Source organism: Mixophyes fleayi, chromosome 2 (assembly GCF_038048845.1).
Source record: "Mixophyes fleayi isolate aMixFle1 chromosome 2, aMixFle1.hap1, whole genome shotgun sequence".
NCBI classification, from domain to species: Eukaryota; Metazoa; Chordata; class Amphibia; order Anura; family Limnodynastidae; genus Mixophyes; species Mixophyes fleayi.
This window is the reverse complement of record NC_134403.1, coordinates 338,845,445-338,872,889: the sequence shown is the minus strand read 5'-3', so window position 1 is coordinate 338,872,889 and position 27,445 is coordinate 338,845,445. Positions and strand designations below refer to the sequence as shown.

The window sequence follows — 27,445 nt, the reverse complement described above, 5'->3', positions numbered from 1 at the left end:
TGTGACATGCGAAGAAGTGTAGATGATATCACTTTGTTTTAGTCTTAATTACATAATAAAATAAAAATACAATCAAACAATAATAGAAACAAAACCATAATTCTTGAAAAAAATCGTTATCATCTTGTTTTTTTTGTCTTCAAACTTAGTTTTGTCGCTTTTCGCTTATAAGTTTTTTTCTGTGTCGTCTCTGTGTATCATCCAGCAGTAGTCAGCCATCATGCTAACGTCCCAACGATCCTGGTATCTTCTTTCTACATCTTTAACGTCTTGGTGGAACCGTTCACCCTGTTCTTCAGTGTAGTCTCCAAGATTATTCGGGAAATGCTCTATATGGTTTCTGTAAATATTAAGCATTTCACTGACAATTTCTTTGTAGTTTGGATCCTGGACATTGCCTAAAAATTTTGAATCACTTGTTTTTGAATGAAGTCCACGCCCAAAGTTCCACAATATTCATTACACGCCCAAAATGTTCTTTTTTTTATTAACTTTGTAATGTCAGGGCCTGTAAAAATGACTTCCTTCAGTGTAGCATCGGATATGTTAGGGAATATGGTGCAAAGATATTTGAAAGTTTCTCCATCTTTAGGCAGTGCTTTTACAAATTGTTTCATCAGTCCTAATTTTATATGGAGAGGTGGAAGTAAAACTTTATTTGGATCTACTAAACTTGATTTGATGACATTATTTTTTTCAATTTCTAAACTTTTTCGAACTGGCCAATTGTTTTTTTGCCAATATAAATTTTTAGCTCTGCTATCCCACTCACAGAGAAAACATGGGAATGTATTCTTATGTGCTCACCTTGTAGTTGCAGTTGTTGTGTGTGTGCAGTGTTCCTTTAAACAGTATGGGGTTTAGGCCCTTTGTGAATTTCAGCTCCAGGCCCATGTGGACTTTAATTTCGCACTGGGCGGAGGGGGGAAGTTTTATGACAAGAACTGAATTGCAACGTTCTATACTACCGACTGAATTAATTTAAGACACTGTTTTATAATAAATGAAGGCAGAATACATTTATTATTTTAAAGAATTTGAAAAAAATTACTTATTCATAATTCAGGTTTTGCAGAAAAACATGATGTATATATGCAAAATCGGGAGTCATTTTCGTGTTCAGAAGCCAAAAATCTATAAGTATCACATACATTTGTTATAAAAGCTTTTTCATTGCAGACCCATGTTAATAGAATGTTGTTAATGTCTACTGAACATAAAATACAAATTGCAGTTGCACGTGATTGCAAACACATGTTGTAGCATGCACACAAGACTGTCATTGAAATGATCAGGACTTAGACTAGCCCTGTAGCTGAACAAGAGATGTGGCAGAAAAACAAGTAACTTTGAGATGCTCAGAGCTTGATTCGGATGTAGCTGTGTGCCCTTACTGTACATTGACTATGCAAAAATGCCCCTTTCTCGCCCCGTTCCCTTTCCATAGTCTGTAGTATGTGTCCTTTGTGTTGGGAGATGCAGCAAGCAGGGCTATGATAACGGTTGTATATCCCAGAGTGATCTTGCGTACGATACCTTCAAAAGCTGCAGATACGCGTTTTGATGAATCAGGCCCTGTGTTCTGAATTAATTTGTTAACACTCTCTTTGTTGGATCTCCTTGCACACTCCATCCAGCCAGCAAATGTTGGGCACTATCAACATTAGTAACATTAGTTCTGACCGTATATTCTGAATCCCACCAGACTATAGCATCAGTGCTTCCTCAGCCCTGAATTTATGTGCACATTATTGCTAACTGGCACTACTCTATAACATCAAGGGGTAAATGTATGAACCTCTGATTTCATAGTAAAATTTAAAGCGGCGATGGCTTGTAAAGGCAAGTTTGCCTTTACAAGCCATCGCCGCTTTAAATTTTCACTGCAAAGTCGCCGATTTCCGGCGACTTGCAGAAATCGGAGGTTCATACATTTACCCCCAAGTCTCAGTTATGTTCAAATACAAAGATTATATTCATAAAATAAAATTTAAATAACTGCTTTCATCTCATAATTCACACTAATGTCTATTTTCAAAACAATGGAATCTAAGTTGGGAATTAATGGCGGTACATAAATAGCTGATGATGATGATTACACTCATTTTGCCGATTTTGCAACTCTACTCGCGCTGAGCAACATGGTAAAACATGCAGGGTAGCTGAGTGGCCGGCGTCCTGGCCCATGGCTGGATCACATGGGGTCAGGGGATAGAATCACATAAGAGACCGATAGCAGTTATCCACCTGATCTTAATTACGGGTATGACATTCATGATGATTTAAAGTCAATATTTGCCGTAAGAGCAACGTTTGTGTCGCCAGCATTATCCCCAGGTCCATGTGGGTATTCTGTTTAAAAGTTATTTTCAATTTTATTTTCAGTGTTACATAGTCACTCAGGATATATCATATTCTCTATATTCAACTAGACCAGCACAAACCATGCTTTGAACTGAGCATGCTTTTGAAATGTTATAAAGTAGTATACATGTAGAAAATACACTGGCATGAATATAGCCTATATGAGGTCTTCTGCATTATTCTAATGGGAAATATACATGGTTGATGCAGACCAAATAGCAAAAGAAGAAAATAAAAGAAAGATACAAAACATAAGTAAAATCAGCATACAACCATCTCTACACTACTTGCTAAGTTCCCAATTATGCATGTGCCTAATTAGCCACCCTATATGATTGATACAGCCAGATCCGTGAGTAGATATTTAAGTGCCCTGGACAACAGAGAACACTGGTGCCCTCTACCCCATCTTGGTGGAAGTACATGCTGCTTCTCAGCAGTGGCTCACTGTCAGTGAGGCGGAGCCATCCTACGTAGTGGACATGCTTAGCCCTCTACAAGTACAAGACCATTCTCCAACACTGTCCTGCGCTTTCCTACCTGCTCTTGTAGTGTTGACTACCTGCTGCTGCTGGTATCTTAAGCTTCGTTGCTGCTTGGCCGGATCCTGGAATGTCAGAGTCCTGTTTGGAAAAGAGAGAGTTTAAAGAAACTATTCATATCCTGGAAAGTCGGGCAGTGAGTGAACAACCTAGGCCTCCCTCTCCCTCACCCAGCCGGACATTACATTAGTAGCTTTTTTTAAAATTTAATAAACAGGCCTCCTTCAACCCAAAGCCTCAGAATTTAATTGATAGCATTCCCATTTAATAAATATGCCTATTTCCCCTATACAGTCCTAAAATTAAATTAATAGCACCCATGACAGTAAATTAATAGTGTTTACTTTGAAAAAAAAAAGCCTCCCAACCAGCCATAACATTAAATTATTAGCATTCCCATTTAATAACCCAACATATTACACAGCTGCCAGCAGGACCAACAGTAAATTAAAAACATTCCCATTCAATAAACCTCTCCCCCGTTTTCTCCAGACATCTCCCATTAATTCATTAGTAATGACTTTCGCTCCTTCTTTTTTCTTCTTTCCGGCTTCTCTGCTGCTTCTTTTTTGTCTATAACTGGCTTCTCTCTGGTCCTTTCCACTGACAGCGTTGAGACGTCATGACGCTGCAGGGAGCCAGGTGTACTTCATCTAGCACCAGGCAGGTGCTAGATGCCCTGTGTGAGCACCACATTCATGTACACCTGTGCACTCAAGCATGGGAAAATAGCGGGCGGCTGTTGGCTTGTGCCCTGGGCAGTCCACCTCCCGCATTGCTTTCAGTGCAGCCCTGAATACAGCCCTAGTCTTGCTTAGGTCAGGGATGAAACAATGAATAAAAGGGTCCCATAACAACATTTTGAAGGGGCCCAATCCCACTTCTGGGGAGGTGAAGAGGCACGAGACAGACAAGCCTAGGGAACTCTGCGCTTATATGCAGTTCTCCTGCACATAGATCCTGACATGTGAACACCGACTGCTCTGTTCACAAATCAGAGCTTCTGTTTTAGGAATTTATTACTTATTCTGCCAACTATGTGCAGGAAAACACAAAGTAAAAGTGAAGTGTTCCCTAAACTAATATACAGAGGCACACACAGGCCTTACGTGCCTGAACCTCACCGAGCCCCTCGTGTCTCCCTGTAGCAGCCGCGCTGAATATCCTTGAGTTAAATACAATATCTGAAATGACTAAAGTTAACCAACTCTCTATAATTCCTTTGATAGTTGTCATCTTTAAAAATAACGTTAATGTGTCTTCAATAGGGCCAAATATTCCCTCCCCTCTATTCTCTGTTCAATCAAGTTAAGAGACCTTTACCTTTCCATAATGCTTAATTGTAAAGTTGAGGTATGACTGTTCATTTTCATGCTTTGTATATGAAAATAAATATTTGGGCTTTAAATTGGTTAAAAAAAATCTGCAATAACAACTTCTGTTCTGCACTGTTCAAACTTCATCCATTTCCCCCAGATTCTCCCTTCCTGCCTGTTTTACGCTTGAAAGAACTAACCAGATTGGGAAAAATGCAACATTTTTTTGTGTGTGCTCTACTAAGTAACCACAGCATCTGGCTATTCAGTCTAATGCCTTTCAAACATATGGCATATTTGCATCCATGTGCAGTACATATTTATAATATCGCTATAATTAGGCTGCACCAATAAAAGGAATTACAATCATTTCATTTAAAAGTCTTTGCACACTGTAGACGTTGCCTCTGTCCCTGCAGAATATTTCAGGAAAGGCAGATAAGTATTTGTGGTTCCGGTTAATAAAAAGTTAAAGAAATAACAAGAAGTTATTTATGACATAGGAAGCTTCAGTGATCAAAGACTCCACTGCAATTTAACATAACTTTCAACTCTCCCTAGATGACTGGTCATCTTAATGAAATTATGTGGCAGCCAGGCACTGTGGCTGGCAGTCTAATTCAAACTCAAGTGAAAAGCTAATATTAAAATCATATTAAAATCAAACTCATTTTAAACACTTCCCACTGCTTCCAGATATTTTCTTCCCCTGGCAAGGTCATACATGACATCACATAAAACTACAATTAGAAGAGGTTTTTGTTTTGCACTAGGCTGATTATTTGCAGTAATCTTTAATCAATTGCACTCACAGTATTCTATATTATTAAAACCACAATCAGTATACCCCCTAGAGTGCAATTGATTTGAGTACCCAGCAGAAATTGGCTACCGTAGATCACATTCTCGCTAAAAGCAGGCAAGAAAGTTAGGATCTTGCAAGACTTCTAATTAAAGGAAAACCTTTAAAGGACAGAAAGTGACATTTTCATATATTAAGGTTACAGCAGTGTTTGTAACGCCATAACAAAATGGGAAAGGGGGCTTTCCACAGCTTCGGTAGAACATGTATGAAACCACCTAATGCATGCTCCATCTGAATTACTAACTAATAGGTTACCAATAGGTTACGACAGTGGTGTACCTAAAGGCCTGTCAGCCCTGGTGGAAAATGTTGACGCCTCTCCCCTCTCTCATGTCTGTTTTCCTTTTCTCTTGAAAGTCTCTCCATTTCCGCCATGTCTCTTGTCTACCAATTTTGTCTCATGTCTCCATACCTCCCAATACTTGGGATTCCGGCATCAGGACAGGGGGGCGTGACCACATCTCTATGGGGGTGTGGCGACCTCACTATGGGAGTGTGATCATGACACAATGGGGGGTGTGGCCATGTTTTATGCATTTTGTCCTTATGTACCACCATCTCTTCTCAGCCCTTTTGTCTCTTGCTTGCCAAAATGTCCTTCCTGATAATTCCTCCCAGCCACTAACTGCAGGAGGTCTCCAGGCATGGGGACATCATTGGAAGGCACAGTTTGAAAGATTTTCATATCTGAAGTAAAGGCCTTGTGTAATATATGGGGTTGCTTGGTTCCTTTCAGAGACTGATTATCTAATAGGCCAGGGTTTCCCAAACCCAGTCCTCAGGACCCCCTAGCAGTACATGTTTTCCATATCTCCTTGCTGGAGCACAGTTGTATTCATTACCGACTGACACATTGTAACAGATCCACAGGTGGTCCTAATTATGACACGTGTGATCCGGAAAACCTGCACTGTTGGGGAGCCCTGAGGACTGGGTTTGGGAAACCCTGTAAATAGGCTGACTAGTACACGGGGACAGACCTAGACTTTTTTTAGGGGGAGAGGCAATTTTGCATAGCCATGCCCCTCTATTACTCTGATTGGTTGGTCCAGTCGGCCGCGCCCCTTTCCCCCGTGATTGGACCTCTCCACCGCAGCTTAATGGGATAAGGAGTGCTGCTAGGGGGGCGAACCCCCTCTGGATCCACCAGCACTAGTACATTCCACAAAATAATAGCTAGAATCTGATTGGCTGCTGTGGGCAACACCTCCACTTTTTCCTTTTTAGAAGCTTTGATATATCTACACCTAAATACCATCCTGCTTATACATTAATGTATGTTGTGCAAAGCAGAGTGAATACAGTTGCTTATCTACCCCCTTAATGTTTCATTAGATGCTCAATAACTGAGGCTCCATGATTGATGTCTGTACACCCCATGTGTATACATAACAAAATGGATTGTTTTCACAAAAATGCTTGTGCTGTTTCTTTATTACAGGTCTCCTCAGGACTTTAAATGTGCTGTCATGGTAAACTTAGCTAAATTATGACTCATAAGTGGTACTTTTTTTCCAAGCTGTCATGCAGAAAGTAATTAAGGGGAAAGATTTACATTTATAAACTGGTGCTGGAGATGACATAGGTATGTGAAGTTCTCATTAGCATTCTTTGGACTTTTTTACAGCAGAAAGTGTTCTTTTTTTGGCAGCTCAAATTGATTAGCGCTAATTGAAAAACGTATTGCAAATTGCTATGCTAATCAGGGTAAATCTAGTCCGAGAGGGTAGAGCACGCTAACAGACTGGAATCATTTCTAGGCTTCTTCATTTGTTGTTCTTGTTTGTCTATAGTAAACACTGATACAGTGACTATATCACCCCCATTGGCATTTTTAAATTTCATATTTTTACATTATAGAATCAAAATGGATTTATGCCGGAATTCTTACCATTAATCAAAACAAAATACTCGGTAATGTTAAAAAAGTAATTGCATGAGAAAATGAGTTGCATTTTTTTTTACATAAATCACTGTGGTAGGCTATAAGAAAAAATTGTATTTATTGTTTTCTTTGGTTTGTTTCTTAAAGATGCTATTAATGATTTATAAATATGCACAGTGTCATTGACTACCATGGCAACCACAGTCACATGGCGCATGATGTAGTGAGCAGAGAGGCTTTGGAACAAACCTCTGAGCTCTGTCCGCTCAATGTACTGTAAAATCCTCCCCCCCTTCTCCCCACTCTGCCTTTGCATGACATGCTGAGAGCTGTGAGCCTGTGTCTGGCAGCCATATTTTGCAAAGAGGGAGATTGTGAAAAAGAAATAATGTTTTGCAGGAGGATCACTAAGAAAATGATAATCAGATTCTTTCTTAAAGGTGCTTAACTTATTTAAGAACGTATTTAAAGAAAAAAAATCTATACGGGACTACTGATTTAAGTTGATAAAATAAAGTAAAAAATTTTCTTAATTAATAACAAATAAAACAACTCTTTTTGCGCAGACACTTAATACACTGATACAATGACTTGTCTTCAGAGGTTACATAATTCATTAATTGGAGGTATTATGTGTACAGTTAAAGTAGTTCAGTTTATTATATCTGTTTATGAGAGGTCCCACAATTGGCTAGTGTATTGCCAAACAACAGCTTCATCATGAAGATTAAATTACATTCAAAGCAAATCTGAGGAAAGGTTATTGGAAGGCAACTTGTTATGGAGGCCAGAAAACAGCATATAGCAACCGAGACAAAGTTGCAGCAGCAAAGATGGCAAAACTGTCCATTGGGTTATAATACCTTCACAAATGTCCTTGTTTTTTGGAAGGGACGTATGGTTGTCCCCTGCCTTTGCATGATCTTGTGACCAGAGTTCATCACAATGTGATCCTCACCTTTATTTTACCAAGACTCTTGGCTGAGCTGAGTTTCCAGACAAAGTTGGCAGATATTTTGGTGGGAGTATAACTGAGACCTGACATTTGCAGTGGATGAGCGAGGGTTCTGAGAAATCTCTATAGATTGGTATTGACTGATATATTCACCGAGGAGGGGCAGTGCCTAATTATCTATGGTGGCACCATATGGCTTTTGCATAGGTGCGTCTAGATGTCCACCAAAGCACATGAGTTTGTTTTTGTCTTCCTGTTTGTAATCTACAAGGAAGAAAAAGTTGAAAGAACCATACAGAAGATGCATACTGCTCTGTGCGGATCCCCGCTGCAAATGCAACACCTTTCGCAGATGGTGCAACCAGCTCAGGATATGATCACTGGACCTTGGATAACTATGGGAAGCGGGGGGCCCATCAGGGTTTTTTTTACATTTATTTATATCTTTACTAACATACTGCAAAGGTCTGGCTGTGTCCTCCTCTAACTAGAGTGCAATTACGTGATCACGCCTTCACTAATACATGGTCTATTCGTATATGCCCTTTCCCTCCCGCATTCCGCCTTTCTAGACGTAAGGTGGTGCAATTCAGAAATATGCAAAATGCGCAATATGGATACACTTTTTTGTGTGCCTGAACAGTACAATAAAACTTATTTTACTCTCTAAGGATAGGGTCTTGCGTTCAGCTCTAAATGAGGTCTATTATCTTCAGTCTATATCATAACTGTGACCAGCTAATTAATTAATTGTCTATCTTCAGTATAGAGAATTTGAGTTTGTCCATTTACACAGGTGTGATGATGCTTGGTAAGCCACATGATATCATACACTAGGTAGCTTTTTTTTGTTGTGCCTCTGCGTTTTTATGCATATGTAAATGGATCTCACCGTGGTTGGAGAGCTGATGGTTGCTTGCAGATATAATCTCCAATTTATATAGACACGTGCGATGAAAGATTTCCACTTCTGTTAATAAAGACATTCCATGCATTTAAAACGGCATTACACTGTCATACATGGTAGTTTCCTTTATAAGCCTGGAATAAGCTATTTTTGTATTCTGTTTGGAAATATGATCAGCATTTCCTGGTATGATTCTGATTGCAGATCTGAAGACATTTCCATGCACTTGATTTTTAATGTAAGCATAATTTTGGAGATAACTCTGATTAAATGTGCAAGACCTCCTGCTGCTCTATTTTTCTGGAGTGTTGGGGGTAGACAGAGTGTCTGACATTAATATTTATACCAATATCTCCCAAAATATGTCGCTTTTATAATAGAACTTGTGAGGGGTTTTTTTTATAGCAGTTCGGATAACTCAGATGGTGCTTGTCCCGTGTTGCTGTTTTGCTTTTAGAATAAAAATATATTGGCAGAGTTCTACTTAGCCCAAAGCATGTTAAATACACTATTATTATATCCATGACTGCACAAGAATAGTTGTGTGCAGAGAATTCCATTATGTGAGTGAAATATTTCAGGTTATGTATTCGACAGGGATAAACAAAATGATTTATGTTAAGTTTCACCTAGGCTTTTTTGTCCATTCAAATTAGCAACATAACAGCTTTTTTATCATTGTTTTCTGCCTCAATCCTACGCATTTTTCTTAAAGCTACTGAAAGTGCTCTATGTAGATGAAAACACAGATACTTTCCAGCTACTCATTCTTCCCTGTTCATTATTCGGCTTTGTGACAATGTAATCCTAAATATTTAAAGAACCAAGAAATTGTTAGTCATAGGTTCAAGCTGCAATGAAGAGTTATATACTAGCTTGGTTGTCTGTGCATTCTTGCTTTTCTGAGGAGTTCAGGTGTGGGTGAAGGACTTGTTCTTAGTTCTGTGGATCAGGAAATTCCCTGTGTGCTATTTACGGAGCGTATTCCTTAGGGATAGGCAGAGACTTTATCTCTCACAGAACACTTCTCCTTTCTGTAGTGAAAGAATCGTGGTGTACAGTGGGTGTGAACATTTATTTGAGGGCGTGGCCTACATTGTCGCAATGTTCTAGTAGGGAATGTATGAAAATGTGGGATCTGTGAACTCATCCATGTAGTTGTCCCACGATCCCTTTCTTATTAAGGAAAATGTATGAATAGTTATTAAGCACTTACAGTAGTTCTATTGAGGTGTGCCCCTCTGTGTTGGCAGGAGTAACTGTAAGGAGTCTGAATTCAATAGTCTTCTCTGTGATATAGAAATATATACTATATTTGCCTGTTGTGAAAGCGAACTCATGCTTCATTAATAGTGGGTAGTTGTGTGGGCCATATGTACACGTAAAGAGATCATTGGTCTTCAGTTCCTGGCAGTATAAAGGGCTGTGTCTGTACCCTTTTCTAATCAGGGACTTGTGTAGACCTGCTATTTGGAGTCATTCAGTTGCCCACCATAATGATCCAAAGATCCTCAACATAACCGAGGAGGTTGTCTCACAGCTGCTGAACGCATCTCCTAAGTTAGCATTTACAGCACGGTGGCTAAGTGGTTAGCACTTCTGCCTTACAGCACTGGGGTCATGAGTTCAATTCCCGACCATGGCTTTATCTGTGAGGAGTTTGTATGTTCTCCCTGTGTTTGCATGGGTTTCCTCCGGGTGCTTCGGTTTCCTCCCACACTCCAAAAACATACTGGTAGGTTAATTGGCTGCTATCAAATTGACCCTAGTCTCTGTCTGTCTGTCTGTCTGTCTGTATGTCTGTGTCTGTGTGTGTGTTAGGGAATTTAGACTGTAAGCCCCATTGGGGCAGGGACTGATGTGGGTTCTCTGTACAGCACTGCGGTATTAGTGGCGCTATATAAATAAATGGTGATGATGATGATATTAGATTGTCACCAATGGCTAAACACAGCGATTACTACAATTACCTTTAATTTGTTGGTCCTCAAAGAGCACTGATTAGCTGGTCAGTATTAGAAAAAAATATGGTCAATGAAAAAACTTCTATAACTGAGAACAGTTTATACTGTGGGTCAATATACATCTGTTTATTCCTGATACATTTAAAGGATACTTTGTATTACATTCATTTGGACAGTGATGTATTTCACTGATAATAGAATTAAGGGTGTGATATGTAGCACTACAAGTATGTGGTATGCAGGATGTTATACAGTATTTGGGGCTCATGTCCCCGAACGTAACCAGTGAAAGAGGACCAGGAATAAATGCAGGGATGACAATGTGCATGTATCTCATACTGCATCCAGCTGTACATCAGTAACATGTGCTCAAGGTTTATATCAGGAGTAACAAGTGTGTTTACTTACACCCATGATAGTAACATACATAGTAACATAGTAACATAGTTGATGAGGTTGAAAAAAGACACCAGTCCATCAAGTTCAACCTATTTTGGATCTCCTGCGATCCTGCACTTATATTTGAAATTAATCCAGAGTAAGCAACCGCCAATCTGTTTCAATTTTGAAAATCCCCCCAGACTCAATATTGCAATCCAATTTTTACCCTATATCCACTACTATGCTTTATTTTAAATTAACGGTCGTATCCCTGCTTAGAGATTGGCTTGACAATGTTACTAGTAAAGTCGCATTACCCAACTTGTACACAACCTAATAATGTAATGAATTGTCATATACACAAGAGATAATAGTGGCTGGACAGTGCTATATATAGTGTAATTAAATACCAACACCAGTTGTTTCCCCATTTACCCCTACTGTTAGTGGGTGGGATCAAGATGCAATCAGCCAATCAGAAGCGACTAGCTGCTGTTGCTGATCCTCATCCTCATTATTGTATCCTATCAGCCCCCAGCCCTCTTGCCAGGCATATATGCATCTCCGATCTGGTCTATCTCAGTTGCAGTTATGTGGACATGTCCTTACTGAGCTCTGCCTACGCTGGCCCACCTCTTCCCTTCTGCATTCTGCCTCTCCAAGCTCAAGGTGTTGTAAACGTAAGATACAACTAAATCTGCATACTACCGTATGTACGCACATTTCTGGTTCACATGTGCAGTATGAAATTGCATATTTGACAGACGTACACCCAACTCTAAATGAGCCCCTTTGTGTACACTGACCGTCATTGCTAAAGAATTGTAAAACACTATTACTATTATGTTGTTGTTGTTTTTATGTCTTACCTGAGAAGCAAGATAGAGGGTCAGAAGCCCAGGTGGTCATACATGGCCCCACTTTCCATGGACTTCTGTTGTCTTGTAAATTCAGTGTTGGGGCCGGGAACCACACTGAACACCATGTGCACAAACTGTAGAATCAACAGTTCCATGTCATAGAATATTCGGGGATTATACGTGGTGATATCACTGCACTTTACCAATCTTTTATACTGTGACCACTCTATGTTTCCTGTTGCTCTTCTGTATATGTGGGCGGAGGGATAAAAGGAGACAGACAATAGGGGACCAATCTGCCCTTCTGCCCAGAAATAAGACTCATCTGCTAGAGCATAGTTAGTACCAAGTAGGGGCTAAAGATCTGGGGCTGATTCATTAAGGATCTTAACTTGAGAAACTTCTTATTTCAGTCTCCTGGACAAAACCATGTTACAATGCAAGGGGTGCAAATTAGTTTTCTGTTTTGCACATAAGATAAATACTGACTATTTTTTCATGTAGCACACAAGTACTTGATAGCTTATTTGTACACTGAAATTTAACTTATGTGCAAAACAGAATACTAATTTGCACCCCTTGCATTGTAACATGGTTTTGTCCAGGAGACTGAAATAAGAAGTTTCTCAAGTTAAGATCCTTAATGAATCAGGCCCCTGATTACTATTTTAATTGCACTAAATCTGTCTTCTTGCATAGTTTATGTAGTACAGCTCATCCCAGGTGTTATAAATAATATGCCTTCTATAATTTCTATAGAAGGTATATTAGAGAGCTCTAAATATCAATATCTCCGTAATTACATGGGTTCATTAAGCAATGTCAGGATATCTCATTTACATTTTTTTAGTCATAGAGTTAATAAAATGATAGTTAACATCAATGTCTGTTTTTGTTGCTTTAGAAATATTTCAGCTTTCTGTGACATTAAACCATGTTGCATTTTTCTTTTTAAATTTAAACAAGTTTGTGTGAAATATTTTTCTCACGAACTGTCAGAGAAATTCAGAGGATTTCCCACATGAATGCAGGCATAATGTTATCTCACTTTACTGAATAACCTCCAGTCGAGTGGCCTCTGTTTTTGTGTTCTGCTGGAAGAAGCGCTCTCCAGGCTTTGTCTGCCAAGCAAATGCCAACAAATGCTTGCACAGCTTGAATTCCATATACCACATTTATTTGTTCTGTGATAAGGACAGGCTGATGTGAGGTTTGATAAAGGAAACACTTGAACAGGGCCTTTCTGCTGGGTTATTTCTAAATGAGCCTAGAAATACAAGTGGGACCACATGACAGAGCAGATCACTCTGCCACACTTCAACAAAGAAGAGTGCACGTAGGTCAGTAGCAGCAAAGTGTTATTATTATTGTTGTTGTTGTTGTTTCTTTATAAGGTGCTACAAAATTCTGCAGCACCGTACAGTGGGGAAATAAAGCATATTGCAAAAAATGTAGGGTTCCAACAAGCGATATACCGAACAAGGAAAAGCAAAATGCAGAACATTCAAGAAGCATAAAAGCAATAATATAAAAAATGACGTGCAATATGTAAAACACAATAGGTATGTACTGAACAAACATAAAGTGAAAAACAGATAATGCAAGAGGCACAATACCGGGACTCATAGGTGGATTCGATGGGAGGGTACAAGAATATAAGAGGAAATGAGAGCTTACAATCTAATGTGGGTGCCGAGTGAAGAGTGTTGGCAGAGGCAGGCTGGACTAGTGAGAGTCTTCTTAGATGGGAGGATGGCAGGCTGTCATAAAGAGGTAGATTTTTATGGAGAATTTAAGACTTTGGAGGCTGGTCTAGAGTCTGATTGGGAATGGAAGTGTATTCGATTGACATAAGGAGAGGTGGGACACCCCCCACAGACATGACGGGGGTGGACATCAGTGGGGTGTCAAGGTGCTTACCATGGACTGAACGGAAATGGCGTGAGGGAGTGTAAATTGAGATGTAGTCAGATTTGTGGAGGTAGAGTGCTTAGGGCTTTGTAGGTGAGGGTGGGACGTTTGAATTGGATTGGGGAAGGAAAAGTCTGTATAGGGATTAGCAGAGTGGGAAGGCAGAAGGGGAGATGCTGGTTAGGAAAGTCTGTCTTGCTGCTGCTTTGAGGATGAATGTAAGTGGATAGAGAAGGGTGAGAAGGAGATCAGATAGGAGGACTTAATAGTAGACAAGATATAATGAGAGAGTGCATGAGAGTTTTGGCAGCGCCAAAGGTGAGAAAGGGTCATGTCCTGGCAGTGTTTAAAGTTGGAAGCAACAGGGTGAGCAGTTGGCTAGATATGTAGTGGGATGGACATGGTGACACCAAGGGGAACATAGTAGTAGGGTGTCCTCTATGGTGATAGAGATGTTTGGAGGGGTGGTCGAGATACTAGAAGGAGGGAAGTTGTTATGCTCAGTTTTAGACATCCATCGGGAAATGACAGAGAAACAGCTGGAAAAATGAGAAAGGAGAGAAGGGGAGAGGTCAGTAGAGAAGATCTGAAGGTGTTACCCATTTATAGAAGCAGGAAAATTATAGTTCAATAAAATAAATTATTTCACTTTCTAGTAGTTAATTTTGGATAATATTGCCTGCAAAAGAGCACATTTTTAACTATTTGTTTTGCTTGTTAAATTTAAAGTTTGTTTTGAGCGAATGATAAGGATGAAGTGTTAATATTGTGACATATCTGTGATTAGCATAGTTGAGTTTAGCTTGGTATATTCAAAATAATATCAAGTCAATGATGCATATTCAATGCATTAAACTCTGCTTCATCTGTTGGCTTTGTTTTCTTCATATAGTGTTTTGTCCATTCTCCCTAAACCCATTGTATCTGGAGGATTGGGTTCATATGAAACTGTGTAGACATATTAGCTATCTGGACATATTAGCTATATACTGGAACATGAAGATATATGGAGGTATTTCTGCTAATTAGTTGAATGTGAGACTATAGGAGGGTATACTGGCTATATGGGGATACAATAGACTATATAGGGGTATGTGAGGTTTTATAGATGCAATTGAAAGCATAATTGTATCTGATTGACATAGTATTTCTTTTGCCTACCAAGCACATTAAATAATTTAATTTTCACGATATATCATTATTTCCATAGCGCACATGCTAAGTATTCACTTAGTGCAGTAAATGTCTTTTTTTTTTTTTGCAAAGTCATGAAATTACGGTATGTATTTCAGGATATGTATATGATATTCATGTAATATTCAGTGGTGGGCTGACATTCAGCTCTTGTCATATGCAGTGCATCACATATTATTTTTGACCTAAGGGTTTGTTCACGTAATTCTTTCAATACATTCATTTTGCAGCATGAAGCCACAAAGTAAGATGCACACCACTAATTGTACCTTTTAATTTGGTGACTCACTAAATTATTACCGACAGTCTCTCTGTAAAAGTTTCATGTTGACAGATCTGCATTTATCTATAGTAATGTAGTAATGTGTGCATGTTGATTAGCTATGATCTGTTAATCAATTAGAGGATTAGTAAGAATATAATACACATTGTTTTATATAGAAGAGCTACCAATAGCGCACACATATATATGAAATGATAACTGAGGTCAGGGTGGAGGGGAGGGGAAGCCTATTTTCAGTGCACTTTCTATCAGAGCCTTTCTGAAACTAAAACCATTGGTAACATAGGAACAAAACAAATTCAATAATTATCATATTGTCATATGTACTGCAGAAAGCACTTTCAAATAAAGTTATTTATTTTCTCAATACTTATACAAGACATATATCAAAGGATGACCACGGATAGCCATTGTGCAATGTTTATGGCTGCAAATAGAATATTTGTACAGGAGCACAATGGATCTAATGCCTTAATAAGCTGGTGTTACTGTACTACCTGTACCATATATGATAAATACCTAAATAATAAAGGATCTGTGCATTAAGGCAAATATGGAGGAAAAAGTAACGGATTTTGGGTTTTACACAGTAGATCATCTTCTTGTTGTTTACTGTACTAAATGATTGTTAATCATTATGCAGTGGCTACATTTTGGTAAGTGTACCCTAACATTCAGTGGTTTGGGACAATTGGAGATTTAAATGTCAAAACCTTAGTATTATTAATTATTATTATTATTATTATTATTATTATTATTATTACTATTATTATCATTTAGTAAAACACAGAAGAGTAACATTGATAAGAGCTGATGTATAACATATCGATATCAACAACATAGAGAAGAGAATTGAGAAAGTAAAGAGAAAATATAGAATACTTACCCAAAAAATAATCAGGCAAGATATTTATGGCTGCAGGTAGCACCTCGTTTTCTAACTTAAATTTTTCTAACAGGGGTTAATATGAAAACAAAACCATATTTAGCTTGGATCTGCCGTTCACCAGATCCTCGAAGGTCCCCAATGGTGGTAATGGACCCACCCCACACCCCTCTAGAACATCACCATTCAGCCTGTTTCAAAGAGCTTGAGCAGGTGTCAATAGCTCTCACCTATAAACTTCCCATCCATATATGGGTAGTATCATTCAGAGTAAATGGTGGCGGATGTTAAGAAGTGGATTAAAAGGATACTAACTGATTGTTATTATAGAGGTTACTGATTTGTGAGGACAAACAAAATAGCAGACAAGTGCTAGATATGTGTTAAAGTGTGTCTGCTTTTTTACCCTAAGTACTTTTATAACTAAGGCAAGTTAACAGAAGTCAAACAGTGTTTGCAAATGTTACAGACAGGACTGGCTAATGTCAATAATGAGTGAAGAGATAAATATTTTATATGGAATACATCACATTACTGGAAGAATCATACCTTGCCTTTGGCAATTACACAGGAATTAATTAGAACACCGGTGACAACAGGTGAGTATATTGTCATTATTTTGTACTCTCTTGTGTCTCAGCAAAGGAGAAGCTCTACAAGCCTGTGCTAAAAACTGGATATAATGAGCACTCTACGGCACAAGCAAGGAATCAAGGTTATTAACATATTGTGAGTCAGCAAAGAAAATTACCATTTATGAAAAAGCAGTCTGCAATTGTTCGCTTGAAGATGTGCTTTCTGGATAATATTTTTTTCCGACTAAAAGCACTTTTGACTTAATATCAAATTTATTTTGAGTGAGCTCTCCATACACAAGTGGGCAAGTTTAATAGACAGATATTCTCTGAAGGAAATAGCCTCTGTAAGCAAGAAGACATAAGTGGCTGATAAGCATCAAGATATCTCTCCCTCTGCTTTATATATATATAATATTACAAATAACCATAAAGTAAAAATATTCATGCCAAACAAAAACAGCTATCAAAACCTGTAGGTATAAACAATAAAAATCAGTAGACATTGTTCTCCAAAGCCCAATAAGAATTGATTTTTTTCCATATCCCTCAGCTTGACCAATAATGAGAAAGCTAGAGGACCAGGGGCTATAAAGTGGACATCCAAGACCTTTATACAGCATCGTGTACCACTTTAATATTAATAAAGTTTATTTTGCATTCATATATCAGGAAGAGGCTTATGGACTGTCTTATGGACTGTTTTAACTGTTTTAGAAACAAGTCTTCAAAAATATACAGTAGTAAAAGGACAATATCTGACAGTTAAATGGGGAGTTGATATCCTCAAGTACTATCCTCTGATAATCCTCTTACAATGACATAGCTTGAGGTTGTGGCCTGATGGAAAGAGATATGTGTAATTTCATTGGGGCAGAGTTTGATGTTAGATTGGACATGTGGTCAAATCCCAAGATAGGTCCAAAATACAAGCAGACCCAGAGGTGATAGATACACATACCATCCAACCAGGCTAGATTTGCATTTTTGGGTTTTTTGCTCACTTACTCTGTGCCAATGGAGGATAGTAAATATGTCACATGTGAGAGATATAAGTAGAACTTTGTTTACCCGGTTGTACTGTTATCATGTTGGTGTGATTTACCTGCCAGTGATCTGCTGTCTTCTTATTAGTTGTTAGTAACACTTGACAACTGAGGGTCACAACAGAGTTGGCATGGATTGTAGTGCAAATAGCTATAGCAGGACGACCAAGAGTTTATCCAGTTATTTTAGATTAAACCTCCAAGCCTCTTATTTATGTCCTAAAAGGCAGTGAAGGTCGTTTGCTAACCATGAATATATGGGTATGTAGCACATTTACTTTTGCGCAAATGCACCTATTTGCCTGCAATGCACACTCATAGGTGTTGTTAGGATTCCTAGTGAATTCAGGACGCGGAAATAGCTGTATAAAAACCATGTGTCTTTATTTAGGCAAAATACGTGAACAAGGATTCAGTTCGTGGAATATGCAGATTTCAGGTAGCAGAATAAACAGGCATACTCCAATACACAAATATGAACAGGTGTGATGAATGGCAGGAATAGTGCACAGAAGCAACAGGTTCCAAGCAATCTCAAATCAACTGCCGATGTGGCGCTTCACTAAGTTTGCAGCCAAATAGGTTTCCCTGAAGACCCACTGATACTTCAAATTACAACATATATTAAACAGATGGATACCTACATATAGCGCTGCCTTCACGCACACCAGGTGTACACTGGAAGATGGATATGTGGAAGGCAAATTTCAAATAATTCTGCGTAGCATTACCTCCACATGCACTTGTAGACGGTTGTGAGCAAACTTTCACAATGGCTATCCTTACCACTTCTCTGAAATAAACGGTATTTGCATACACAAAAACAGAAAGAAATGATAGTGTAGTCTGTATGACCCAGTGCATGAAACATTCAAATAATCATATAGCTTAAAAGTCCATGCATGATCCCATGTGAAATAGTGTTACACAGCACCCTGATTTCCACTCGTGACACCTCCCTTATGGGTATGTGCTTACTCAAACTCAGCTGTAATCTCGCTCTTAGACAATGAGTTGACCTCCTCTCGTTGTCAGACTCCCCACTGACGATCTTCCTCACTCAAAAATGAAAGAAGCATATCTAGCATATTACCCTTTATTAAAACAAATGAGGGTAAAAACATAAAAATGAACCCGTACCAGAGAAAGATGATGAATTCGCATACAACAGGTGAGTATATGACATCAGAATCCTCCCACCGCCGCGAGTAACATCCGTCTTACACACTCTGTCGGGTCCCACTGTCCTCCGATAATTAAAACCAACGCGTTTCGACTTGTAAACAAAAGTCTTTTTCAAGGTTCCAAGCAATGACAAATACAGATTAAATGCAGGAACAAGAATATTGAGTTACCCAATTGCCAGGAGGCACGAGGCTCCAGACTAAGGAGGCATGGGTCAGGATTCCAGATTGCCAGAGGCACGAGGCAGTCCAGGCAAGCAGGCAGACTAGCTGAGTCCAATGACCAGGCAGAGGTCAGGGCAACAAGAGTTTAAGCAGAATCCAGTAGCCAGGCAGAGGTCAGGGTCACAAGTGAACAAGCATAATCTGGTATACAGAGGTCAGGGCAACAGGCAAACAAGCAAGCTCCAGTAATCAGGCAGAGGGTCACAACAGGCAATCAGACAGCAGTAAAGTAAAACTGGAACAGGGATAAACAATGAACTGCACAAAACACAGATTGAGACAAGTATATGAAGCTGTGACTGGTACTAATCAGGTAAGGAGATTTACTCCTATAGGAGAGGTGCAAAGTTCAGGGGCAAACAGCAACATCTCTGGTGGAATTGAAGTTCTGCATCCACATACAAAATACAGGTAGAGTCCTAACAGGTATCTGCTCATATTCTGCTTTAAGGAAGTATTGTGGACATTTGTGGATTTGTGGGCCCACATGGGAATGTGCTTGGTAGAAAAAGTAAAAACATCACTTCAAAGTTTGTGCTTCTATCATTTTTAGGCTCATGGCCTTAATGATTTACAAAGTTTCTATTTTTTCATAAAATACTATGCAGATGGGTGCAAAAAGCATTGAAAATATAGGCTGAAGCCTGATTACCATCAGGCCACAGACATGTAAAAATTGGGCATTTTTGTGGGGTAAAAGAAGCTCTGTAACCACCCTCTAAACCAGAAACGCTCCCCGAGAAATGCATTTATTGGACCTTGCCTACATTCAGCGAGGAGCACTGTTCCCATTAGAATGAGTCTAATATTGCACCCCTGCAGTAGGCACCATCTTGATGCTCTAATCCATGCCAATTAACGGGTGCAGTTGAGCAAAAACAGGCACAAATCACAATACTGATTTTTTTGGTGCAGGCTCCTAGAATGGCAGCTTCCTATATACCACTTTGTGACTATATATAACATACATAAAAAATATTTTTTTTTTCTTATTTAAATACATTTTATTATGTGTCTGGTATGTTTCTTATAATATATTATACTTATTATACTTATACTATATTATACTTATATATATGTTAGTTTTTATAGTAGTGCTTTGTAGGCGATTTTATACTACTGTTAGAAAAGCTAAAAATCTATTTTTGGCTAGCATTCAATGTGATAAAATAAACACCTTACATGACTCTGTACATCTGCAAAGAATCATGTAAGGGGGGAGACCTCCAAACTTGGCCAGTATGGTTGTAGGTATTGCACTTCCAAACAGGTGCATAGGAAAAAAGCAGCCTTACTGTATGTGTGTCCTTGGCATATACTTTTTATCATTCACAATTTTTTATTTGTTTTGGGTTGACACCTTAGTGTTATAAGCTTTATAATAATTTGAAGTGATAGGTAAAAAATTTTTTTTCAATTTAAGCTCTTTGAACTAGGGCAATGCAGCGGCACTTTTGGTGTCTCGTGTTTTGTGTTTTGGATTCGGATTTGCTTGACGTTTTGGGTTTGGATTTGTTTCGCAAAACACCTGACGAAAGGTTTTGGTTCGGATTTAAGGTTTTGGATTCGGATTTATATTGAAAAAAACATAAAAAGTGTTAAAATCAAGTTTTTTGGTTTATTTTCACTCCTACACTATTATTAACCTCAATAACATTCAATAACAATCATTTCCACTAATTCCCAGTCTATTCTGCAGAATCAGTGAACTTTGTAATATTGCAGTACCAATGGACTTATACTGCAGGATTGTTTTTGGATATTTTTTTTTTTTTTATAATTATTTTTTTTTTTTATAACTTTTTTTAAAAATTTTCGTGCTGTGCTGTGTTGGGCTGGGCTGGGCTGGGCTTGGTCCTTCTAAGGGCATTGTTATTTCCCCAGCACAGCACAGCACGAGATATAGCAGGACAGAGGACCACCAAACACAACCTCCCTCTACCCTGATCAATGGCCGAGTGAAGATGGCGGCGGCTAGCGGGGAATTTATAGGATCCGAGTATCGCGAGATCCGACAGCGGGATTATGACTCAGAGCCTCGGTTTCAGTTTTGCAATTGGCGGGAATACCCGGATCTGTCTCGGATCCGGCTCGGATCGGCAGCGTTCGGGTGGGCTCGGATTTCAGATATCCGAGCCCGCTCATCTCTACTTTGAACAACACCCAAAATAAAATCTTTAGTTTTGCGTGGAGTTATCCTTTAAAGAAATGAAATCCATTATATGTCTGCCAGCACAGGAACAAAGCTTGTCATCTAAGCAGAAAATAAGAACTCACACCCAGAAATAGAGCTATTCCTTTAATAGCAATTTGTTCATGCCATGCTGTTAGCAGCCACATGCAGTGTAAATGGGGAATCAGAGATAATTCATAATTGGTAGCTACTGATTGGACCAAGCAAGCGTGCAAAACAAGTGTTATGGATAGGTAAGTGCACATTATGCAGTCATCTATATTTTGTGCCAGACTATAGCCTCTTGCCGTCCCGCATTGAAGCTATAGATCACAGGGTACATAGAAAGCAAAGAGTTCCTTTTATAATACCGTATACATACATATGTGCAATACACAGATTAGCTACAAGTATTTTAAAAAAGGGTCTATTAACATTAAGTAGGCTGCCTGGCAGCACTAAGAGAGCATAATTACAAATGAGACATCTTCTATAGACAATAACGTATTTGCTCACTCTGCACCATACATGGTGTTTATTTACTCTGGGATGTTGCCTATAGCAACCAATCACATTCTAGCTGTCATCTTGTAGAATGTAATAAATAAATGATAACAACAATCTGGTTGCTATAGGCAACATCTCCACTTTTTCAAACCCACATTTTAGTAAATCTAGCCCTTTGTCTTTTTAGAGTGGAACTACTACTGAGTTATAAAAGATAATTGTGTGCTAAATAAATAATCTTATAATTGTAAAGGATGTATTGTGAAAGCATATACCACAGGTGGCACAGGGTGCAGGGGGCTGCACAAGAAAGGTTTTCTGCTTAAAAACAAAATTTTATATTTTGTTTTGCTGATTATGTGTGTTTGCGCGGACTGGGAGCCTTAATTCACAATGGCCTTTGCAGCATAAATTTCTAATGCTGCCATGACAATGATTGTATTCGCTGGAGCAATGACATTTAAATGATAGGGTAAACTCATATGAGATTCCTTTTCATATCAGAGTCATGTTTTTAAAACATATCAGCATGTTCCCTTCTTCATTGTGTCAGCCATGGCAGCTGCATGCTGAGGAAAGGTTGCTTACTCTATGTTCTGTCAAGACCACCTCTGTGCTGATGTCTTTCAACAGCTCTGTCTGTTAAAATATTTTTGTGAAAAGGACAATAGTAAAAGGCGTGTTTAGTGTCCATCCCTCAAAATGGGGAAACTTTTACCTCAAATGTCATAACACACCAGGAATAGAGAATCTGCTGATGAGGAATCAGCCATGTCAGAGATATCCACTTAAACATTCGATGACTGTTTTCTGTTCTTGCCAAAACAAAAAACACATCCTCTGTAATTTGTGATGGAACACATACATTTTTTAAAGATTTTTCACAGATTGATATTAGTTTCACCTCATAATTAGTACTAGGGTTGCTGTCTGTCTGGTTCTCCAATATTGGAGCATTCTGTCAAGCAAAAATGAACAATCAATTAACAGACATACACGTTCAGCATTTTGTGCTAATCTTTAATCCTAAAACCAGATTAAGGTCACAACGTCCTGCACAGAATTGTACATAAATCCTGTAGCCTGTTTTCCATGGCAACCGAGAGCTTTTGTTGAATGCACTTTAGAAACCGCAATTTTTTTTAATGACAAATCAGAAGTAGCATACGTGGGTGCCAACTGTCCCTAACTTCAAGTCACATTCATAGATTTTACAGATTCGTCCTTTTATTGTTATTATCTCTTGAAATGTCTCCTATTTTGTTTTTTAACATCGATCTACTACAAAATACAATTCTTTTTTATAAATTTGCAATGATAAAAAATCATCCATATTGCCACAGATTGATAAATAGGTACCTTTGTTTGGTAAGGAGAAGGTCCAGCTAACATAGCTTCTAACTTCCCCACACCCTCACCAACCCGTCCACAGGCCGTCTCACCACTTATTTTAAACCTGTTTATTATTATGTTTATTATTATCTTTAATTTATAAGGCACCACAAAAGGTCCGCAGCGCGGTACATGACACAACATGATACAGAAAGAACAAAACAAGAATAAAAATATATACACAGACACAGGTAAAATGGTAATGCAAATCAAATTATTACTGGGACAATGAGTGAAATGATGGTAGAAATCAGCGAGAAGTAGGCCGAAGCTTAGGAAAACAGGGCTAGGGAAGCAGGCCAAGAGGTACAGAGGGTGACGGAATAGTAGAAGGAGCACACAAGGAAAGAGGGCCCTGCTCCTGAGAGCTTATTGCTTACAAACTATCCTTCTTTTACTTTGCTACCATGCTCAGTAGTGAGTCAGATATCACAAGAAAAAGTATTATGACATCGAAACAGTATTTAAATGATCCAGTTCTTGCTTAATATGATTGACCTACTCATAAATAAAGTTATTGCACAACACAACACAACACTTTTACAGACTTTATGTCCTATTCTTTAGTAGTAACTCTTACTCTTGTTGATAAATACGCTGTGATAATATTTCTATGATAATGAAGAATGACGTGTTACAACTTTGGTGTAAACAGGATGCAGGCAAAAGAGAATATGGACTTCAGGGTCTCTTAATAGAGTGTGTATGGCTGACTTTGAAAATAATACTATGCAAGGAGCTCTTTATTGTACATCAGAAATGCAAAGATACAAGACACATTTTACCTGGTAACCCCAATCCAGGACCACATACAGTACTGTTTCAGAGGATGTAATCATGAACTAAACATCTTTACAGAACAAGGACCCTTCTAAACCAGCTGCAAATATTCCATGAACAGCTTCCTACAGCAAAGGTCTGAGTGGTGATACAGTTAATCCCATTTACATAAAGTTTTCATTTTGATCCCTTGGCCCAATGCCATTATAATGGATATCACAACACTCTCAAAAGGTGTAAATAAAGTCTAAACTTTGAAGTGTAAATGACAGCGGAAAATATGTATTCACTGGAGTGTTACATAATAATTGCCATATAGCACATCAATATCTCTGTGACATTCATTTTAGGCAAATGTTAAGGCTAATCTTTGGCTGCTGATTGAACCTGCAACACATTATGTGCAAGAGGTGCCAGTGAGCAGTGGGCTTTCATAATTGAGAAAATCTCCACAATGGTAATTACCATAGCCATCGGTACACAGCCCAATCAATTGTAAATGATTTATAAATCATACTCTTTTGTGTACTACTTTCATTTGTGCATGCTGCAGTTGATCTGCATATAAAAATAAAACTCCCGATGCGCACTGTATGAAATGCAAATGTGACTAGACTCTAATCCATTTAGTAACGCCAGCAGCAGGCCACAGCAAAAGCAGAATCTTAGCAAGTTTTATTTTCTCAGGCAGCATTGCCTTTTGTCAGGGTGTAATGCGATGAATTAAAGAGCTTTGACATTTGCACTGTCCCAAGTGTGCAGCTAAATCCTGCTCTGGTTTATAGACCACTGTTCAGTAAATACTGAAACCTTCTCTCATTTACATCTTAGTCAATTGAGCTGTTTTCAGTTAAAACAATGGTTAATAAAATGTCTCAGTCAATATGCGACTGACGTAGTTAATGTAACGTACCTACTGACGCACTCTCCATGTGATTACGTTTCTCCAGGACGTACTAATGTAACATCATTGTAAAAAAACCATAGCTGAACAAATAGGATTACATTTTGTGTCTTTATTTTAAGTGTTCATATATCACCCCTCCCCCCGAGATAGGGAAGCTCTCTGTTCCTCTGTCCCATAAATTCTCAATATAATAACATAACAATGGCACAACTCCCGGTAGAGGAGACAATGTGGACTCAGTCTTTTATATAAATGTTTCCATCATAACCTTGTAACATAACATAAACCAATACAATTAAAACAATTTAAATATTGTTTTCTTATCCTGCTCTTGCCTCCTAACTGGGTGGGGTTGCCTGCGTGCTGCCGGAAAGGGGGGATGTGAGTGCGTCCTCTGATTTTATATGATGCTGAAGCCCCAACATCACCCCCTTTCTTCCCCCGCTCTTCCCCTGCGATGCAATTCCACCTGCTCACCCTGCAGGGGAAGTCTTGTTGTTCCTTTTATTCAATCAACAAGACTTCCCCTGCTCACAAGGGCAGTAGGATCTATGACAGGCTCCCTGCTACGGTCAAGACCCACCTCCTATCAGGTGCTTAATTTTATCATTTTGTTAGAATACTTCTCCAATTACAACTGTTCAGTGATACATCCAGCCTTTTATGGTGAAAATGAAATGTACCCTGACGTTGTGCAGGTAGGAGAACAGGCATTCCGGCTGCCCACACTATCGACGTTAACAACGTGAGAAGATCAGACAGATGTTAGGAGGACTCAACACCTCCTGTAACTGGAAAATAAGTAGAAAGGGGTAAGTCATTTTAAGTGTTGACTTATCCCCGCAGGGCCTCATTTAGAGTCAGGCGCCAAGTCCATTTCAGGCGGATCCTGCACACTTCCATTTCTGGGACATGCGCAGTAAGCAACAGTTCCCTGCAGTTCCGTCTGCTTTTCAGACGCAAGTGTACACTGCGACAGCTTGCGTCTCAGTACAAGGGAAAGGGTGGAACACGGAGTTATGTAGGCGTGACCGTGAATAATTTAGATACTATGGGCGTCTACCCACAAAAACTACTCTAGTCGGATCAAGACGCAGACGGAACACACGTCAAAACAAGACTGAAAAAGTGCAACAGGAATTAGGTGGCGCAAGTAGTTAGCGAGCTGTGAGAACTGGTCGCAGCTTGGTAAGGTATTACGTGTGGGACGCAAACACTCATAACCTACCAAGCTGCGGGACACTCCCACTCCTGCTCTTTGATGTAAGTCTTAGACGCACATTACATCCGACTCTAAATGAGGCTCACAGTGTTTGTTGGATGAACCAAAATGAAGGCTCTAAATTCAGTAGGAATCAGAGTGCTTCAGTGGTATATCAACGGGATGCAGACTTTTCAAATTATTAGGCGGCATTTTCATGAATAATCAGACTGTGTAATGGATCAGTCAGATGTAAAAATATTGGTTCAGCTCACAAACCGACTATCTCCTCTGGGTATAGATGATGGGTCACTAGACTTTCTACGTGTCACATTTTTCCCACTTATTTAAATATGAAGTCAATATGTACTACTGTTATCTCAAATCTTGGAGTTTCTACATTTGGGATGGGGATGCCACGGACTACTACAGATTTCTGGTTCCAAAAACGAGGAAATCTTGAAAGCAAAAAGGCTAATTATATCTCATCTGATATTTCACAGTTTATTGGAATATTTGGTATGAATTCGTGTCCATACTTCTTTTTGGATGACAAAATAGGGTGGGCCTAGCAGAAATGGATAGTCCCAAGCATGAAATGGGCTTTGTATGTGTGGAACAGGGTGTATTGATGGATCATGAACGTGGCCTAATTTGTCTTAATAATCCAATCGATGTGTGGTATAGGTGTTGCACAGCATGCTCATTGGGACTGAGCTGTGTTCCAAATCATATAGCAATACATGCTAATCTATTGCAAGTTTGGGATGATCAGAAATAAACTTTCTCCTGACCGTGATACACGAACAGGACTGGTATATAGTACTTTATTTACCTCCACATATTCATTTACAGGGATCTCTTAATTATTTTTACTTAAACTATTCCACAAATAAAATCAGAATGTTGTGTGTCATTTAGAATTATAGATATTGGAACAAATTTCGGTGCCTTCTAAACAGAGCAGTATTCAATATTTAGTGTGTGCGTGTGTGTATGTGTGTGTCTATATATATATATATATATATATATATATATATATATATATATATTGTAGTTGGATGGCTTGCTTTCAAGCTTCAATAAAACTCTGAAAAGGAGCCAGGGCCCTCATTATTATCGCTAATGGGCGTACACATGAA

General features: G+C 38.8%; 1 protein-coding gene across 4 annotated transcripts in view; it reads left to right on the top strand.

The window, feature by feature from the left end:
• LOC142139435 (ephrin type-A receptor 6) overlaps window positions 1-27,445 on the top strand; it is a 630,331-nt gene that overhangs the window by 41,424 nt on the left and 561,462 nt on the right. The gene's annotated exons all lie outside the window — the stretch shown is intronic.